Genomic DNA, 7,144 nt, shown 5'->3' on the forward strand with positions numbered 1-7,144 from the left:
ATATGTATGTTTATATATATATATATAAAGATAGATAGATAGATAGATATTTGTAATTATACCTGGTAATGTCATTTCAACATAAATAATGCACCTGGATATATAATGAGTGTACAATAAAATAACTTTACTATCTGTAACTGATATATGTGCGTGTGCGTAAGCAAGAAAGCCATTCAACTAAGGAATAGCATGCCTTTTTTTTGTTCAGCGTAAGACTTCTTATATTATTTCCTTCGCATTTTGAAATTCTATGTATAAAGCTATATAAGATATATTCATGACACTTGAATTGAAACTACAAGCGCAATATTCTTATTTTCGTAAATAAAAGCAAATCCACCCCCCCCCCAAAAAAAAAAAAAAAATGCTAATCAAAACAAAGAAATACCAATGCCATAGAGTTTGGATAAATATAGAAAATGGTTTTGCGACTGTTTATATATATCACATACATTTACATTAAGAAATAACATTTTAAATGATTTCGAAAGATAGATCGATGAAAAGATAAACACATAGATATATGGGTGAGGATCAGAAGAAAAAAAATTATGGAGTCGTATAAAGACTTGAAAGTCCGCCTCCAACATCTCCAGCTCCACCATTAACTTCCAAACCGAAGCCGCCTCCATTAATACCCCCCAAATCACCACCATTTACAAGTCCGCTTCCTCCTTGTCCTCCAGTGACTCCACCATCTTCGATACCACCAAGGACTTGACCACCAGCTTTTGCAGCGGAACTGAGAACAGTCTCAAGGTCTACTCCAAGGGGAAGGGTTGGGTTCTCTCCTTCTTGGTAGTTGACAAAGTAAATCTCAGGATCAACCTGTGGGTGAGCAGGGACTTCGATCACACGTTGAATTTGTTCACCCATTTTGTTGAGGACATAAACAATGTTGTTCTGTCTTGGTGGAGGAACAACGATTGGCTCAGGTGCTAATTATTATTCAAACACTGTTTTTTTAGTATATTGCGTAATTTTATTTTCCTATTTACTGTGCTTTTTTTCTTTTTATCTATCTGGTCATTGGTCCTTCCCTTCAGGCAAGGACCGGACGAAAAGGATATTGTGTTCTACCTCCGGTGGTGGAATACTCGGAGCTGGACCAACGGGTTGTTCCTGTTCAGGAACCTCAAACAAGTACACTTTTCTTGTGATTTCGGGGACAACGCAGGTACCATCTACATGTAGAACTTCACCCTCCTCGCAGGCAGCAATAGCACCTTCTCCACTGCTAACATCGCCTTCGTTAGAGCTGCCGTCTCCAGCAGACAATCCTGGTCCAGAAGTGAGTCCAGCACCTGATGGGGCACCCAAATCATAACCTTGCGGAGCTGCAAGAGCAGCAGCTGTGAGTGTTAACAGCAGAACCTGTTGGGGAATAGAAATAATTACTTGAAAGAGCAATTCCTCAAATTCAATCTATAAACACTTAATATAATTCCATTCTGCTGCCTCTACTAAAGTTAGTTAACTCTAAATAGATCAGGAGTCATTTCGTTTGTGCATAAGACATACGATGGATTTCATGTTGAATGGCTAAGTGTATGTAAATGAGATTCAAGTTGACGCCTTTTATATTAACGCCCTTTCTAGTATGACCTTTAGTGTAACCTGTCCTCAACTTACATAGTCATCTTCTATACCTTGTTCAGTTTTTTTTTTTTTTTTTTTTTTTTTTTTTTTTTTTTATAACTGAAAATAGAATACATGCTTCAACGAAATTACAACATTATTTTGAGTCGTTAGCGTCTGAGGTTGATTGAGACTAATGATGATATATAACGATAATATTACCAGACATTTTGGTAACGGCACACACACAAATGAGGTAATAATTACATTGAAATAATCATTGACCAAAGAGTAATCGATCTTTCACAATCAAACCTTTTTAAAAGCGAAAGTCTGGGGTTTAGGATATTAACCCTGTTATTAATATATTATATATATATATATTATAATATATATATAGATATATATATATATCTATATATACATATATATATTATATATATATATATAATATATATAATAAGTATATATATATATAATAATATGTGTGGTGTGTGTGTGTGTGGTTATGTATATATGTGTGTATATTGTAGGGTATTATTTGATTTAATATATATATATATATATATATATATAATATATGGGGTGTGTGTGTGTGTGTGTGTGTGTGTGTGTACAAATATATATATTATATATAGTATATATATATATAGTATAATTATATATATATTATATATATTATAAATATTATAAATATACATATTAGTATAAATATATGTTATTCATACATACAAACATATATATATTAATATATATATATATAATATATATATATATATATATATATATTTGATAATAATAGAACATTATGTATATACTTACAGACATAGATATATAATACTGGTATATATATAATATATATATATATATTACTATATATATATAGATATATATATATATATATATATATATATATATATATATATATTTATATATATATATATATATATATTATATATATATATATAGACATACATGTATATATAATATATATATATATATATATAATCTATATATATATATATATATATATATATATATAGATAATATGTATATTTACATTTATTTGCACACACACACACACCATTACACAACACACACACACACATATATATGTGTGTATTGTGTGTGTGTGTGTTGTGTGCGCGCCGCCGCGCGCGTTAGTGTGTGTGTATTTAATTCTATATGTATGTATATGTTATAAAATATATATAAATAAATATTTTATATATTTATATTTATCTTATATATATACATAAAGATATAATATTATATATATATATATATAATATATATATACATAAATATATATATATATATATATACATTTATATATTTTTATTAAAAATGTATATTTTACATTGTAAATATAGTATATGTATGTATATATATACATACATATATACATATATATATATATATATATATATATGTATATATGTATGTATATGTATGTATGTATGTATATACATCGTATTCATTCCTATTTCCTTTTTATTAATTAAAACAGAAAAAAATATATATTCCATTAAAAGTACAGTATCATCCCCGGTCTTTGCTTATCAATATACGATAATGATTAATTATAAGATCATTTAGTACGTGGTACACACACAGATACATGGGAGATGATGAAGATAATTTCATACATATTGTAAATCTTATTTTGTTGTTGAGTATATTGATAAAATCAACCACTTTGACGTTAACCATAAACTCATTTTTTTCAACTTATTAAAGTTTTGATATTTCTGTGCAAAATCCTTTACTGTTATTTTAGAATTCCTTATATAATCATAGAATTCATATTAAATCAACTACGTACACGTCATCTCATTCTTTAAATGTTTTATTGCGTATTCAACGCTTTAATGGTTAGTTGCGTCACTGAACTTGAACGAAAATAAAACATATTCATTGGATTTATTGGATACACAGTCACTTTCAGCCTTGATAGGTTACTGGCATATACAATAGCGAAGTTGTTTTACAGTTTTTACAAATTATTATTATTATTTTATCGCTTTCTAGCTATTGAATCATAATTATGGGTTACATTTGTAAAATCACCGTAGACATTGTGATTTTTTTTTTTTTTTTTAATCTCATCTCTTTCTCTCTACTGCATTTTAAATATTATAAGTCTACCAGCTCAGACTAGCAAACATTGTATGATTTCGGGGACTACGCAAGTACCATCTACTTAGGACTCGACCCTCCATACAGGCAGTAGTCTCTCCACTAGTAGGATCCTCTTCGTCAGAGCTGCCGTCACCAACAGACAATCCTGGTTCAGTTAATAGACTTGTACCCAATGGTGCAACCAAAGCAGAACCTCTCGGAGCTGCAAGACCAACGGCTGCTCCCGATTAGGGAACAGAAATCATCGTTTGAAAATATATTTCATCCAATTTGATTTGGGAACGTCAAGTATCCTTTTACTCTGCTGTCTCTACTATGATCAATTAAATTTAAGTCGAATCACTCCTTCTAGTTATAAGACTTCGCCATTTTATGAATTTCATTGTGAATGGCAAAATATATGTAAATGAGATACGATTTTACGAATTTTACATACGTTCGATATAGGTAGGACCTTAGTTACAGGCCCCCCTACCAATTTACATAGTCATTTTTATTACCGTGTTTAGTTGTTTTTTTTTCCGATATCTGAGCTTCTGCTTGACATTTTTTCTCAGGACGAAATATCATTCCGTTGCCGTCAGACGTAGAGGAGGGCTATTGAGTTTAGGATTATTGTATAATAATGATTATCTCAGTTATTTAGGTTTAGAGGTAAATGAGGCAATATAAGTCGACGAATATAAACCAGCAAATGCTGTGCATCTGTGTGGGTGGCACCCAAGGGGGCGCGGAGCTGGTTGGGTCTAAATTTTTTGTCGACATTACAGTACAGGACTCTCTCTCTCTCTCTTCTCACACAAATCACACACATGTGCCCACACCTACACACACACACAACACGATAACACACACACACACACACACTACATATATATATATATATATATATATATATACATTATATATACAACGATATACAATATAATACATATAACATATATATATATATATATATTATATTATATATATATATACATATATATACATATTTATTTGTACTATATACATATATTGACATATATATTTTACATTGATATAAATATATATATATATATATATAATATATAATATATATATCTACATAAAAACATACATACTATATACATATATACATTTATATACATATATATATATATATTTATAGTTATATGATATAAATATATATATATATATATATGAAATACTGCATATGATTATATCGTCATATATTTCGTTTATTAATATATATTTCAAATTATATATAATATATATATATATTTATATTATATATATGGATATATATATAATAGTATATATATATATGAATATAGATATACTTATATATATATGTATATACATATATATATATATATATATATATATTATTTTTATATATATAATACGATATTATATACATAATAATTACATCTATATATCTATTATATCTAGATATTATATATATATATAACATATATACTATATATCTAGATTAATATATATATATATACTATATATTTCTATATATATATTATATAATCACAAACTTTTATTAGATATATATATATAATTTATATAATCTATATATATATATATTATATATATATATGATAAAAAATAATATACTATTAATGCATATATGATATATGTGCATAATGTATGTATTATATATGTAAAATAACTATATATATATATATATACGTATATATATATATTTTATGTAATATATATAGTATGTATATACATATATATATATATATGTTTATATCATGTATAATATATATATATATATATATATATATATAATATCTATATATATATATATATATATATATATATCTATATTATATATATATTATCAATATATATATCTATATAATATTAATTAATAATAAAATACCTCACTATAGCACAGAAATATATTTAGTATACTAATTTAATATATATATATATATATATATATATATATATATATATATATATGTATAAATATAATACAGATATATTATAATATTGGCTATATATATATATATATATATATGTTAATCATATAATTATATATAATATATATTTTTATAATATATATATATATATATATGCGGGAAGGTAGTGGTGGAATGGCTAGGAGGGGAGGCGCCGTGACAGTCGAGTGTTATTAAGCTCTTTTGAGGGTCTAGGTACTTGGGGGAAGAGGACTTGGGAGGAAGGAAAGCGGGGGGATAGGAAAGCAATTATCAGTCATAAAAAAGTGACAACTGCTGATCTGACCGCGGCGAATGGCGATTGCCTCGCCAGTTAGAGTACAATATTCATGTGGTATTTTACAATGATCCATTGCTATATTTGATATCATATATAAGCATAATATATAATTCTCACAGAGAGAGATATAGAGAAGAGAGAGAGAGAGAGAGAGAGACAGAGAGAGAGCGAATGTGCCGTTATATACAGTGGGCGGGCATATAATTGAACGACCACTATAGAAGCCAATTGTCAACTAGTGGAGCCCATAAACATTGCTTAGAATCAATGCTTAAAAAAACGTAAAACAAAAGGTCATCTTATATTGGTCCATCTCTCGGCCAACGGCCTCCCTTTCCCAGTACCTGGGTTGTCGTGCAGAAATGACCACCCGAGATAAACAGGGTGTGAGCGAATGTATAATATGAGATTTGTCTCTTGTTGTATACGAGGGGTTTATAGAAATAATTCATAAAACAAATAACTAAAGAAACAAACGCGTCCACGTGGTTATCTTGTGGATGGAAGGAAAACATCCTCTAACCTGCGCTCAGTCTCATCCTACAGTGTTTGTATATGTTTAATATTATATATATATATATATATTATAGAATATATATATATATATATATTTATTATATATAATATCTACAAAAACATATATAATAAATTATATAATCTATATATATATAGATATATATATATATATATATATTATGATGTATGTATATAGTATGTTTGATATATATATACATATACTCGATCTGAGCTTGTCCTTACCCAACGCAGTGCCCCAGCTACGTCAGGTAATACCGCCAGGTGACAGTTGGAAATTCACGAGTCTGGGCGTGGGACTCAATCTGCCGACCACGGGGGGGATGTGAAGTCGACACGCTACCAATGAGCTTACCAGGAACGGCTTATATAATATTTAGATATTATATATATATATATATATATATATATATATATATATATATATATATATAGCATATATATAATTTTTTATATTATATATATACATACATACAGGGGGAGACGTTGATAGCCTCTAACGCGAATTGTTGCCAACATTCATCTGGTATAAAACTATAGAATAATTACATGCCGTACAACCAAACCAACCACTCCATCTCCATATTAGTTAAACTTACTTATATTTTCTATTTTCGATCTATAACAGCATTTATCTTTTTTATGT

General features: G+C 27.9%; 1 pseudogene across 1 annotated transcript; it reads right to left on the bottom strand.

Annotated features, from left to right (window-relative positions):
- Positions 1-425: 425 nt before the first annotated feature.
- Positions 426-1,557, bottom strand: LOC147468695 (uncharacterized; annotated as a pseudogene). The gene is made up of 3 exons (XR_015192413.1): positions 1,525-1,557; positions 1,044-1,377; positions 426-950 (listed from the first exon to the last, which is right to left on the bottom strand). The product of XR_015192413.1 is annotated as an uncharacterized LOC147468695 (transcript).
- Between the last annotated feature and the right edge of the window lie 5,587 nt (positions 1,558-7,144).

The sequence above is a fragment of the Penaeus japonicus genome, unplaced genomic scaffold (assembly GCF_977035675.1).
Source record: "Penaeus japonicus unplaced genomic scaffold, GWHDUDI00000001_assembly GWHDUDI00000027, whole genome shotgun sequence".
In the NCBI taxonomy this organism is placed as follows: Eukaryota; Metazoa; Arthropoda; class Malacostraca; order Decapoda; family Penaeidae; genus Penaeus; species Penaeus japonicus.